General features: G+C 43.2%; 1 protein-coding gene across 4 annotated transcripts in view; it reads left to right on the top strand.

Annotated features, from left to right (window-relative positions):
• Positions 1–7,637: 7,637 nt before the first annotated feature.
• Positions 7,638–13,966, top strand: part of RAD50 (RAD50 double strand break repair protein) — a 230,906-nt gene continuing 224,577 nt past the window's right edge. For 3 of the 4 annotated variants that reach the window (XM_032336771.1, XM_032336768.1, XM_032336765.1), the window contains exon 1: positions 7,642–7,952. The gene's annotated coding sequence lies outside the window, so the exon portion shown is untranslated. Of the gene's footprint in view, positions 7,953–13,966 lie in introns of all 4 variants that reach the window. The other variant, XR_004284081.1, reaches the window with a different exon arrangement.

The raw sequence follows: 13,966 nt of genomic DNA, 5'->3' as shown, positions 1-13,966 counted from the left end.
TTAAGCAGCTGCCTTCGGCTCAGGTCATGATCCCAGCGTCCTGGGATTGAGTCCCACATCGGGCTCCTTGCTCGGCAGGGAGCCTGCTTCTCCCTCTGCCTCTGCCTGCCATTCTGTCTGCCTGTGCTTGCTCTCTCTCTCTCTCTGATAAAAACAAACAAACAAACAACAAAAAAAACACCTATGCAAAGATCATATACCTTACTCCTAATAAGAGAAATACAAATGAAAACAATACTGAGATATTTTCACCTACTCATCCATCCTCTTCTCTGTATAAATGTGAAGAAAATGTATAGAATATTTTTCTAATAATATATAGCAATACCTTTTAGATGGTACCAACATTTGGAGAAGCTTTTAAGGCATTTATTGTACTTTCTATAGTGTTTATATTCCTTACAAGGAGCGCATACATGTTTCAAAGTGGTTTTAGTTTAAAAAACAAAGCTGGAAGTAGATACGCAAGATGACAATAAAGATGAATTTTTTTCTGCATATTTTTTAGTATTTTTAAAAACGTCCCCAACCTTCTCCCAAACCTTCACATATTTTTAATTTTGATCCCTGATATAATACTCTCCCAATTCTACATTTTTCCTAGACACGCCTGTCGCCATCCTTCTTCTTTGATTTCCCAATTCTACCCACGTTCAAAGTTCACCTCAAATGCATTCTCTTCCTGGGATGCATGGTAGCTTATACAAGTGCACACACCTGGAGCAGATACGTGGTCTAGCTGGTCCAAAAGTAGCTTACCAGCTCTATAACATCAGGCAATTCACTCAATCTTTCTGAGACTCAGTTTCCTTACTTATAAAATAAATGACCTGTCTCATTGGGGTATCAAATATTTTATTTATTTATTTATTAAAGATTTTATTTATTTATTTGACAGACGGAGATCACAAGTAGGCAGAGAAGCTGGCAGGGAGAGAGAAGGAAGCAGGCTCCCTGCTGAGCAGAGAGCCCTATGTGGGGCTAGATCCCAGGATCTGGGATTGATCATGACCCGAGCCAAAGGCAGAGGCTTTAACCCACTGAGCCACCCAGGTGGCCCAAAGATTTTATTTTTTCCTTTTTTTTTTTTTAAAGATTTTATTTATTTATTTGACAGACAGAGATCACAAGTAGGTGGAGAAGCAAGCAGAGAGAGAGGAAGAAGCAGGCTCCCTGCCGAGCAGAGAGCCCGATGCGGGGCTCGATTCCAGGACCTGGGATCAATCATGACCCGAGCTGAAGGCAGAGGCTTTAAACCACTGAGCCACCCAGGCGCCCCCCAAAGATTTTATTTTTTAAGGAATCTCTACACCCAATGTGGAGCTCAAACACACAACCCTGAGATCAAGAGTCACACACTCCACTGACTGAAACAGCCAGACACCCCTCTTTGGGGTTTTAAATGGATTAAATTAGCATGTAAAATCTTTAACCATACTAAATATGTGTTGACAATAATATTGCTATCCCTCTGGGGCTCCCTAAGGCAATTATTAACTCTAAAAATAATTATCCTTGTTACGTTCTGTTTGGTCCATCAGGAAAATTATAACTACCTTTGGGAGAAGTCTCTTTACTCATTCATCCCTTAATGAAAGCCAGAGCCCTCAGGAAAAACTTCATGATGCCCACACCCCCTCCTTTCTCTTTTTAGTCCAAACAGGCTAATGATATCTAGGCTTCTTTTTTTTTTCCAAAGATTTTATTTTATTCATTTGACAGAGAGAGATCACAAGTAGGCAGAGAGGCAGAGAGAGAGAGGAGGAAGCAGGCTCCCCGCTGAGCAGAGAGCCCGATGTGGGACTCAATCCCAGGACCCTGAGATCATGACCTGAGCCGAAGTCAGCAGCTTAACCCACTGAGCCACCCAGGCGCCCCGGTATCTAGGCTTCTTGTAAACTCCCCTACTGTCAGCCTCCACACTTGACAGTGAGATGGATATGGGCTGTCTGGGGTCTATAACTAGTCAAAGACATGTTGTTTGACTTATGAGAGAGGTTAGTGCTCAAATCATAGTCATGATGTGTGTCCAAGCCTGATTTAGGAGGATGAACCAATGTTGGACTTGAACATAACCTGCCATCTCACAGGGATTCACTCAGACCAGATGATGCGGACTGCTATCTTCATGACAGGGCTATCCTCTGCCAGCCTCTCAAAGGACGTCTTGCTCAGGCAGACAAACATCAAAGCAAGAATGCCTTTGGGAGTACTGGCTCCTTTTCCCCACAGAGAGACAGATTTCCTTCTGTGCTGGAAATAGGTAAGTGTTTTCCTTTAGGAACACTTATGAGAGACTACTCCTTTTCCCAGGAAACCAAGGCCACCCAAAGCAAAATTACTTCTCTTTGTTCAAGAACAATTGTTCACTCATTTTCTATTTGTTTACTTTTCCCTCCTGCTTAAGAAAGTTATAGGATATTTTTGCTATTGGTAGATTGTATTTTTCTAGATGCTGTTTTAGTTTTGAGTTCTAAACTGAGGTTTGGAGGTTGTCCATGGAACAAACACTTCAAGAGAAGACCAGACTCTAGCTCACACAGAGGACATAGTTGATAGTTGATAGTAGCAAAGCACAAACATAACGTATGAGTGGGAAAGTGGACATGAGATTCTCTGCCCACCTGACACCTCACCCAAGATGGACAGAATCAAAGCCCCACAAATTGTGATCCTTTCCCAAAATTCTCCAGTTCAAAGAAGGGCAGCATTGTGTTAGTTCAGGTCCTCTTGGAGCATATGCCAAGATGGAATTAAACACACAAGAACTCTGGGGCACCTGGGTGACCAGTGGGTTGAGCCTCTGCCTTTGGCTCAGGGCATGATCTTGCGGTCCTGGGATCGAGCCCAGCATTGGGATTTCTGATCGGCGGGGAGCCTGCTTCCCCCTCCCCCTCTGCCTGCCTCTCTGTCTACTTGTGATCTCTCTCTCTGTGTCAAATAAATAAGTAAAATCTTGAAACACACACACACACACACACACACAAGCACTTTTCGAGGAAAATTCTCATGAAGGGTAAAGGGGAGAAGGAATGAGAATAGGCAGAGAGAGACTCAGATCATGACACAGGTCTATTCCCTCTGGAAAGGGACAGTGAAGGGAAAAGAATCGGGCAGGAAGAGCTTCAGTCTGCAGATTAGTTCTGAGAAATTATTGACTACATTGATGGGAAGCTGCACAGCACCGATCGCCTGTTAGAGGAGTCCCAGCTTGGGCAGAAATGGCCTGCCTCCTGTACCACCACTGAGTTCATTCATTGTCTGAGAGCAGCCAGAGAGTGTGTAGCCTGGTGTGTGTGCTGCAACAAATCAAAAGGGGAGGCAGCTAGTGGCTCTCAGCTCTGTTCTTTGTAGAAGGTTCTCTTGAAGGGTGGTGTGAGTAGCTACATGTCCACCACAATCATTCATTCAATTATGCAACCTGCCTGATATTTTCTCCTTTAAGACCCAGTCCACTGGCAAGATGCTAACCATTTCACCTCCTAAATATCTCTCACATCTGTCTGTTTCTATCTCCTCCACCACTACCACCATCATCTTGTTTCCAGCTGATGACCATCTTTCCATCTATTCACCCTACAGCATGTAGAGCAGGCTTTTTATCTTAAAAAAAAAAAAATTTCTTTTTGGTAAGATTTGTTTTTAAGTAATCTCTACACCTGACATGGGGCTCAAACTTATCACCCTCAGATCAAGAGTTGCAGGTTCTACTGACTGAGCCAGTCACTTGCCCCAGAGCCATCTTTTTAAAACATAATCAGATCAGTTTAAACAACATCAGAGCTCAGAGGATAAGGATCTAGGTCCTTAGTATGACCTTCAAGGCCCTGCCTATTATGGCTTTTGCCTTATTCTCCAGTCTCCTGAGGACTTGGGCTGTCCTTACTCTCTCTGCTCCATTGATCCTTTGAGCATCAGTTAGATAATAGTTCAAATCTAGCCTCCTTCGTTACCCAAATGCTCCAAGTTCTTTCCTGCCTCAGGACCCTTGCATATATTGTTCCCTCTACCAATTATCTTTTCTCCAATCCTATTCCCCTTTACCCAGTTAATTAATCCTTATTCCTTAGCTACCAATTCAAATATCATTTCTTGAGGGAAGCCTTCTCTGACCATCACACAAGTTTGAATCCTTTGTAATTTTGTCTCATAGTAAATTAAATGGACTTTGTAGCATTTAGGATGGTATTCTGTATTTGATTAATTATCTGATTGACTACCTCACTATAACGTGTGTTTCCTGATGGTAGAGACCATATTTTTTTGTCCATTTTCATTCACTATGGCATCTCTAATATTAGCAGAGTGGCTGCATTTTGTAGTTGCAACAAAACATTTGTTGAATAAAGGAAGCCTCTAAAAGAATTATTTGGTATTTTTTCCTTTTTATTTGAGTCACATTCCAAGTGTTTTCTAACCAGTGAATTTTCTTTCTATTTATATTGTTCTCCAGTGGCATGATCTCCCCCCACCACGTCTACTCCCACCCTTCACCCATGGTAAAATCTGTGAGGGCTGGCCTTGGACTTTGGGATTTTTCAAGGCTTCCTTGATGAGCACTGCAGGCCTGGATAAAGTGCATGTAGTGGCACAAGATTTTATTCTAGAGCTAGAAGGTCAGGGAGTCAGGGAGATAGGAAGGAGAAAAAAGTGAGTTGCCTCCAAAGAGCTGGGATACAAAGTTGCTCTTTGAAAGTTAAATTAGAAAGCAGACCAATCAGAGCAAAGATATACAACATGCCTCCTTTAAGACCAATAAGGACTCCAGGATCTACAAGGCCTAAAAGTAATGTTACTCACTATGGCCTTGCTCTATCTAAAAAAGAAATGTGTTCATCTAAGGAGGGACAGCCCTGGTACATTAATAAGGAGAACAGAGAGTGTCCACTGGGCACTGCCCCCCCCCCCAGGAGAAGGGCTAGCCAGGATAGCAGGAATGAGTGGCCCATCCTCCCAGAAGCTTGTTTGACTCCTGGTGTGGAGAAAGATACACCAAGCTCCCCAGGGCTGATTTCAGTCACATAATTTACCCTTCTGATTTTGGCTTTGAGCTCACCAAGCCACCTTCTGACAAGTAGGTTCCAAATTGTTTAAGAAGAGAGTGCACTCATCAGCTAACCTCAAAAGTCTTTTGTTCCTGACCGTTTTGCTTCTAACAGAAATGGTTAAGCTCCAGGCCTTCATATGAACCCTGACTCTACCACTTACATACTGTACATACTAACCTTGGGAATTCCCTCCATCCTTTTTACCCCCGCTGAAAAAAAGATCACAACATACCACATGATTGCAGGGAGAATTAAAGAAAGCGATGCATAAGCAATGTCCACAATAGCCAAACTATGGAAAGAACCTAGATGTTCATCAACAGATGAATGGATAAAGAAGATGTGGTATATATACACAATGGAATACTATGCAGCCATCAAAAGAAGTGAAATCTTGCCATTTGTGACGGTGTGGATAGAACTAGAGGGTATTTTGCTGAGCGAAATAAGTCAATCAGAGAAAGACAATTATCACAAGATCTCCCTGACATGAGGAAGTTGAGCAGTAACATGGGGGAGGGGGTTGGGGGGTAGGAAAGGAATAAATGAGACAAGATGGGATAGGGAGGGAGACAACCATAAGAGACTCTAATCTCACAAAACAAAACATGACAGTTGCCAGGGGGAGGGGGGTAGGGAGAGGGTGGTTGGGTTATGGACATTGGGGAAGGTATGTGCTATGGTGAGTGCTGTGAAGTGTGTAAACCTGGCAACTCACAGACCTGTACCCCTGGGGCTAATAATACATTATATGTTAATTAAAAAATAAAAAAATTTTAAAAAGAAAGCAATGCATGTGCTGTACTTAGTGTAGAGTTTAGCAAATAATAAACGAAATCACTAAGTTCACCTTCTGATTTTATACAATGTGGATTTTTAATCAACACTGCAACATTGAAAAGATGGAATTTGGGGTCCCACAAGATCAAAGACCAAATCTAGACCGTGGGAAATCACCAAGATGATAGACTACAGGCGAGTCTTTTACTCCTGGCACCTCTCCTGTCACATGGATTAACATCTATAAAAGGTAACCAGGACATGGCTTTAAAATCTTGCATCCCTACCTCTCTTTTCTTAACCCTCATCTCCCACACATACTTTTTATGCAGAAACAGATTTTCAGATTTACCTCTACTTCACTCTCATGGAATTAAGAATGATTGTCCTATCACAAGGAAGAGCTCCAAGAAGTCCCTTGATTTTTTTTTTTTTACTTTTTCCTTCATGCTACAGACCAAAAGCGTCATCTCCTGGAGGGGGAAACACAGGCTCTTGTTTTTCTAAGGTCACCATTTGGCCTGCCCCACTTCCCCACATGCTCTTGAGGGAAATACTGCAATTATATTTAGAAAGCCACAACACCAGTCACAGATCAAGGCTTCCATCATGCAGGGAACATGCCTGAATTTGAAACAGGCAAACCAAAGTGACTCTGCCAGATTAGACAGTTAATTTTGTTTCTCTGTTCCAGTTATTAGACTGTTCCATGACAAAAATGAACAAACACACACATTGTAAATTTGGTTTGGAGTACGGAGTCTTATCAATGTTTTCCAAGTAGAAACGCTTACTTACAAAAGTATTTTCAGATCTCAGTGACTGATGCTGGGAAGAGCTGTAGGGAGTTTTCTCAAACTTCAGTTGTAGCAGCACTCTACTTTAACAGAACTGGTCGATCCAGTGGCATAATTATAGGGGATAATTTTCAGGTGAGGTGTGAGGTGCCTTCCAAAACTACAGGGCCTCTTCAGTCCTTCAGAGTCAAGATAACACAATCTAAACTCTGAAAACGATTTTATTGTCATGGAGATCTTCAATTTTATCTGCTGACATTAGAGAATGTCTATAGGCATCCAGAAAAACAATGACTCGGTTGTTGCCCTCAAAGAACCCACCGACAGCCTCGCAGAAAATGCCAACTGTTTTCTCCCTCATATCGTTTCATTGAATTCCTACAACCTTGAGGTAGGTATGGTTACCATCCTCGTCCCACCAGGAAAGAAATTAAGGCTAAGGGATTCCACCCCAAATCACACAGCCAACAAACAACAGGCCACCAAACCTGATGGGCACCAGTTAGAGCAGGGAGTCCAAATCCTAAGCATGCTGTTCAGTTTTTCCTATCAAATGACGAGTCCCCCATTTCACGGGTACCCTTGACTTCTATATCTCCTTGGACCCAGGATGAAGAGCCTGGCACCTCGTGGTCACAACCAGGCTGTTCGAAGCCAGGGCACCGCCAGCTCGGCAGAGGGTCCCGTGCGCATGCCTGGGCCTGGGGGACCGGCCGAGCCCTGAGGGTCTGAGAACCGAACCTGCCTGAGGTGGCTCAGCGTCCCAACCCAGGACCCCTCAGAGACTCGCTCCCGGCCGCCCAGGCCAGACCCGTCTCCTGAGGGCAGAAACCCACGAAGCGCGGCCGTCAGCCCCCAGGCCTAAGCCGGAGCTGACTGAGGGGCGGCAGGGGAAGCGGCCCTCATGGGCCGAGCGAGACGCGGTGGGCCGCGGGGCCGAACGAAGGCGCGCGGCGGGGCCTCTTCCCTTGCTGCCGGGCTGCCCGCCTTCCTGCCCGGCACCGGCCCGCCGAGGCGTGCGCATCGGGCCCGCTTGCGGCCCCTCGGAGGCATGGGGCTCCGTCCGGCCTGCCGCCCGCGTGCAGGCCTGAGGCCCGAGCCCCCGCCTCTGGCTGCCAGCCCGCGCTCGGCGTTTCACCGCGCTCGGCCGAGGCCCGCCTCTAAGCCGTTTTCGCTTTCGCTTTCCTGCCGCCGTCGTTGAGGAAAATGAAAGTGACCGTGGCGGGGGCCCGGACTAGCGCAGCAGCTCGTCGGAGCGAGGGGCGCGGAGAGCCGCCGCAGTCGGCGTGGAGCCTGCGAGCTGGAGCCGCGGCCCGCAGCAGACTAGGTAAGCGCGGCCCCTTGGCGGCCGCCTCGCGGGCTCCGCCTTGCGGACCAGGCGGGCGAGACGCCAGGAGGAGCTGTGACGCTAGACGGGCCGGGCGGGTGGGCTCCTGCCGCGGGGCTGCGGGCGCTGAGCCGCGGCGCCGCTGGGGCCGGTGTGGCTCGGGTCCCCCAGGCCCGACTCCCAGGCTGGGGGAGCGCAGACTAGCGTGCCAAGGGTCTGGCAGCCTGGGGCCGAGGTCGCACAGCGGCACGGCAGGCCGTGAACGATTCCCATCACACGTTTCCTTTTTGGACAACGCCACCGGTCCCCTACCTCCGCCGGCTTTCAGTAACAATCCAAGTGGGAGTAAAATGCCGAGCAGAGTGCCTCCCCTGAGCTCAGCAGGGAGGAACTCATCATTTGCCCCTGCTTACCGTTCAGACTCCACTTCCTTCCCCATTTGGCTCCACTCCTCGTGTAGTTTGCCTTTCTGCATTTTACAGATAGGGTGCACTTGGGTGCCCCTGGGGTGCCTTCCAAGGGTTCGCTGAGCTGGCAAGCTTGCAGCTCGCCACTCTTGGCCATGGGCATGGACATCAGCTAGTCCAGGATGTCGCCCCTTCCCCCAGGCCCCGCCCATGAGAAGACAGGGGCTTTACTCCGCAGAGACTCCAGCACCAGCCCCCCTTCCGGGCTGGCGAAAATGGTCAGAGATGGGACCTCTCAGGGACCGAGTCCTTCCCAGACCAGGAAACTTCCTGTCGGCTGCATCTGTCAGCAGAAGGGTGAAAGAGAAGTGCTCTGGTCTTTGCCGTTCATCACATATACACTAACTTCATCGTGGTATGGAGAACTGCGCTCCACCTCAAGGCTGTGGAAACAACCCCTAGCAAGGAAAAAAAAATTTTTTTATCTCTACCTCTACCCTTACCCCTACATGTACTGTATCTATGTATCTACACATACGAGTTGCCCACGTGGCCAGTTGTGTGAGATGAGCTTACAGGGTAGAAGGCACTAAGTGTTGAAAGTAAAGGGACTAAATTTGCAGGCACTTGACTTCTATTTGAGTGATGACACTGTTTGTAGCCAATACCAAGAACCCCCTTTCAGTCAACTTTTGTCTCAATAAAAATGAATTCAACCTAATCACATGGATCTGATCATACAGCCCATTACTGAAGCACAACTCCAATGATCTTAACTTTGAAAATAGCCATTTGAATTTGACAAATGATGACATAAGATCTTAATTTTTAAAACATGGAATCCCTCCTCTGCCCTGCTTCAGGGCTATGTTGAGTATTTATTGCTTTTAGAAAATGACTTTATCATGAGCCAGAAAATCGGAGTCTTGATTCAATGAGCTATTCCCTTTCTGCTGAATTCCCTGATGTCCTCTTTTCTCTTCCTCCTGTTAACTAAATTTGAACCGTTGTGGATGGTTCTCTCCTTTTGCTCCCCTAGCTTCGTCTGCAGGGGTAAGAGGTGGTGTGCTGGAGATACTATGCCCGGCATTTCTACCACCCTGTGTTCTTGCTTCCATGTTCCAGAAAACGGAATTACTCAGCAGAAGACCAAGCAAGCCCCTGTCTTTCCTCCTACCTTCTTTTCTCCATAGCTTTGTGATTCATTGAATTAGCCAGCAGCATGTGATGGACCTTCTTATATTTTTCACTGAAAAGTAATGCGTGGGATTTTGTGTGCTTTCCTAAGTATCTAAGGTCTACCAAATTTAATTGCTCATGCACCTTAGTTCATGACACACTAATCCTTGCTCTATCTAGAGTCTCTCATGTACTTTACTTTGTTATTTCCTCCCTTTATACTCCAGTTCTCTGTCAGTACCCTCCTCCCCGAGCACACAGGAACAGACAGCCCTGCGGGTGTATTTGTTTGTTCTTTTAAACTCCCTTTCATTATATTTTCTTGTAATATGTGTCATCTTTGAAACCTATGTCATGTTTTGCTTTTGTTGCACTTACCTAAATAAATATTTTTAGGCTAGAGATGCCTGGGTGGCTCAGTCAGCTAAGGGTCGGTTAAATGTCCGACTTTGGCTTAGGTCATGATCTCAGGGTCCTTGGTTGGAGTCTCCGTACTCAGTGGGGAGTCTGCTTCTCCCTCTCCCTCTGCCTGCCACTCCCCTTGCTCATGCTCTCTCTCTCTCAAAATAAATAAAATCTTAAAAAAATAAAAATAAAAATAGTGACACCTGAGTAGCTCAGTCAGTTAAGGGTCTGCTGCTCAGGTCTGGGATCAAGGCCCTCGTTGGGCTCCCTGCTCAGCGGGGAATCTGCTTCTCTCTCTCTACCTCTGGCCCTAATCCCACTCGTGCTCTCTCACATTCTCAAATAAACAAATAAAATCTTTAAAAAATGCTTTCATGTCTAAATCTCTTACTATTTCTTTTCCCCCCTACATTATGTTTTTGAGTCAAACCGTATTGCTATATGTAAATCTGATTCATTCCTCCTGGTTGTTACAGAATTTCATATGAAAAGTATACACCGCAAGTACTTAATCAGCCTCCTGGGAATAGACGTGAGGTGGCCTGTGACTCCTTGCTTGCATGAACAATGCTGCACCAAACATCCTTTATGGTGTCTCCCTGTGTCTTGTGCAAGAATTTTTTTTTTTTTTTTTGAGACAGATATGAGATTGCCGGTTCTAGAATACTTGTGGGATGTCTTTGATTAAAAACTGCTACTTTGTGCTGCAGAATGGCTTCATCAGTTTCCTCCCACTAGGAGAGCTTCAAGGGTCCCTTTTCCAACATCTGCTGGCACTTACTCTTAGCTCACTTACGAATTTCGATCTTAACTGGTAGGTTAAAGCAGTATCCATTTCTGTTTTAACTGAGCATTTCATCATATTGTTTTGCCATTGGTAAACTGCTTACCCATCTAGCCATCTAATCTGCCCCTCTTTTCTTTCAGATTTCTGATATTTTTCTCTATAGGGTTTGCATTTTGTTCCTTATTGGCATCCTTATAAGTTAAAATGGTAGTTCTCTGTCAGATGTGGATGTTTTCAGTCTTCCCCTAATCTTGTTACCCGTCTGTTAACTTCATTTATGGTCTCCTTTTTATTATTACTAATAACTTTATTATAAAAGTAAGTAAATATAACTAAATTCAATAAATATAATAAAAGTAAATAAAAAACAACATTTATATACCATAAAATTCACTTATTTTTTAAATTATACAATTCAGTGGTTTGTAGTCTATTTAGAGTGTGTAACTGTCACTGTAATCTAATTTTAGATTTTTTTTTTTTACTCTGTGGGCAGTCGCTCTCCACTTTTCCTTCAATATGCCCCTCCCCAGCCCCAGGCAAGCACTAAGCTACTTCCTGTCTGCATTTGCCTGCTTCTGGACATCTCATACAAATGGGATGATTCAGTATGTGTTTGTTGTGCCTGGCTTCTTTCATTTAGCATAGTGTTTTATAGGTTTATCCACATTATAACATATATCAGTAGTTTGTTCCTTGTTAATGCCCGATAATATTCAATCATGTGGGTATACTGCATTTTGTTTATCTGTTCATCTGTTGATGCACATTTAGGTTGTTTCTACTTTGGGGCTCCTGTGAATAATGCTTCTGTGAACATTCATGTACAATTTTTGTGTGAACATATATTTTCATTTCTCTGGGATATAGACCTAGAAGTGGAATGACTGGATCATATGGTATCCCGACATTTAAACTTTTGAGGAACACCCAAACTTTTTTCCAAAGCAGCTGTGACATTTTCTGGTTTTACTGGCAGTGCGTGATGGTTCCATTTTCTTCAAGTCCTCATTACCACTTGTCCCTCATTTGGGCTAGAGCTGTCCTATCCTAGTGGGTATGAAGTTGTAGTACATGGTGGTTTTAATTTGCAATACCCTGATGGTTAATGATGTTGAATGTATTTTCATGCACTTATTAGCCATTTGTGCCTCTTCTCTAAAGAAATGTCTATTCAGAACTATTTTTAAAATTGTTATTTTTCTTTTATTATTAAATTGTAATGGTTCTTTATATATTCTTGATACAGTCCTTTTATCATATATATGAGTTGCAAATAGTTTCCCCTTTTCTGTTACTTGTCTTTTCACTTTCTTGTTGGTGTTCTTTGAGGCAAAAAAATTTTCAGTTTTGTTGATGTCCAGCTGGTCAATCTTCTGTCTTATCTTCTGTGTTTTTGGTGTCATGTCTAACAAATCCTTGCCTAACTCAAGGTTATGAAGAGTCATTCTTATGTTTTCATCTAAGAGCTTTATAGTTTACACTAAATCTATGGTCTACTTTTTTTAAAAACATAAATCTTTAAAATTTGGTAGTCATAGCTATCATTTTTCTCCTTTTAGCTTATGCTATTTACATCTCATTTAAGAAATCCTTACCTACCTGAAGATTGTAAATTTTTTTCTATATTTTCTCCTACTAATTTTATTATTTCTTCCTCTACTTTTACATCTTTAATCCAATTAGATTTTGTTTTTATTATGGCTTTGTAATATGTCTTAATATCTACCTTTTTAAAAAACTTTTTCTTATCTTTTCATGAGCTTGTTCTTTCATAAACATTTTAAAATTTGTAAAGTTCACAGTAGTCTTTCTGAAGTTTTGATTGGAAATTAATTGAAATCATTGGTTGATCTGGGAAGAAATTATACCTTTTATTGTCAAGTCATCTCACCCATGAATATGGTTTCTTCTCTCCATTTATTCATATTTTCTCTTAGATGTACTTTAATAGAGTTTTTCAAATTTTCTGCACAGGTCTCTTGCATTTTTTATTAATATAATTCCTAGCTTCAATAATATTACTAATATAAGTGGTTTCTTATTTAGTCGCATTGTTGCTGGTTACACTGTTACATATCCGCCCCCCTTCTCTCTGATTGTTTACTGTTAGTGTGAAGAAATGCAATCAGTTGTTTTTAGATTGATTTCACTTCTAACTACCTTTCTGAACTCATATTAATTCTAATGGCTTTTCTGTGGATTTTCTTGAGAGTTCTATACGAAATAATTATACAAGTTGCAAACACTGAGGTTTATCTCTTTCCTTCCAATTTTATACTTCGTTTTACTTTATATTATTTCTTATAGTGGCTACTTTTTCTATAATTGTATTACATGGTGGTGGGACTAGCTGCATCCTTGTCTTGTTCCATTCCTTAAAGAGAATACAGTTTTCTTTTAAGTATGATGTTACCTATAGGTTTGTAGATGATAGTCTTTGTTAAGGAAAGGAAATCCTTTTCCTTAGGATCTGAGATACCAAGAAACATAGATAAAATTCATATAATACTTCCTAATGAAAGAATTGTATAATAAAGTTTATCACATGTGGTGGCTAAACCAATTATAATCAAGCTTTGAAGAAAAGACAGTGGTGGGGAAGACAGGGGCTTGGTCTCTTAATTCTACTTCTTTAAGACCTAGGTTTTGTGATTTTTTTATTTTTGTTTTTGTTTTTGTTTTTTTTAAAAGATTTTATTTATTTATTTGACAGAGAGAAATCACAAGTAGATGGAGAGGCAGGCAGAGAGAGAGAGAGGGAAGCAGGCCCTCTGCCGAGCAGAGAGCCTGATGCGGGACCCGATCCCAGGACCCTGAGATCATGACCTGAGCCGAAGGCAGCGGCTTAAACCACTGAGCCACCCAGGCGCCCCTTGTTTTTGTTTTTAACTTGAATTAGTATTGAACTTTGTCAAATGCCCTCTCCATACCTGGTGAGATGATTATCTATTTCTCCAGCCCAATTTTCCATGTATTATTAGGGTATATCATCTTAGCTGTTTTAACAGTCCCAACATTTCACTGGCTTACACCAGGAATGCTATTTATTTATCACTCATGACACAATCCAGGGTTGTTGGTGAGATAGTGGACTCTCCTTTACTTAGTTGTTCAGGAACCCAGGCTCTTTCTTGCCAATTGCTTCCTCATCTCTTTGGACCTAGGTTCTTCATCGCGTCCTCCATGATGGCCAGAGATGACACAGAGCACTGCTCCTCATATTCCATTGGCAA

Source organism: Mustela erminea, chromosome 3, assembly GCF_009829155.1.
Source record: "Mustela erminea isolate mMusErm1 chromosome 3, mMusErm1.Pri, whole genome shotgun sequence".
NCBI classification, from domain to species: Eukaryota; Metazoa; Chordata; class Mammalia; order Carnivora; family Mustelidae; genus Mustela; species Mustela erminea.
This window is presented reverse-complemented; position numbering and strand designations above follow the sequence as displayed.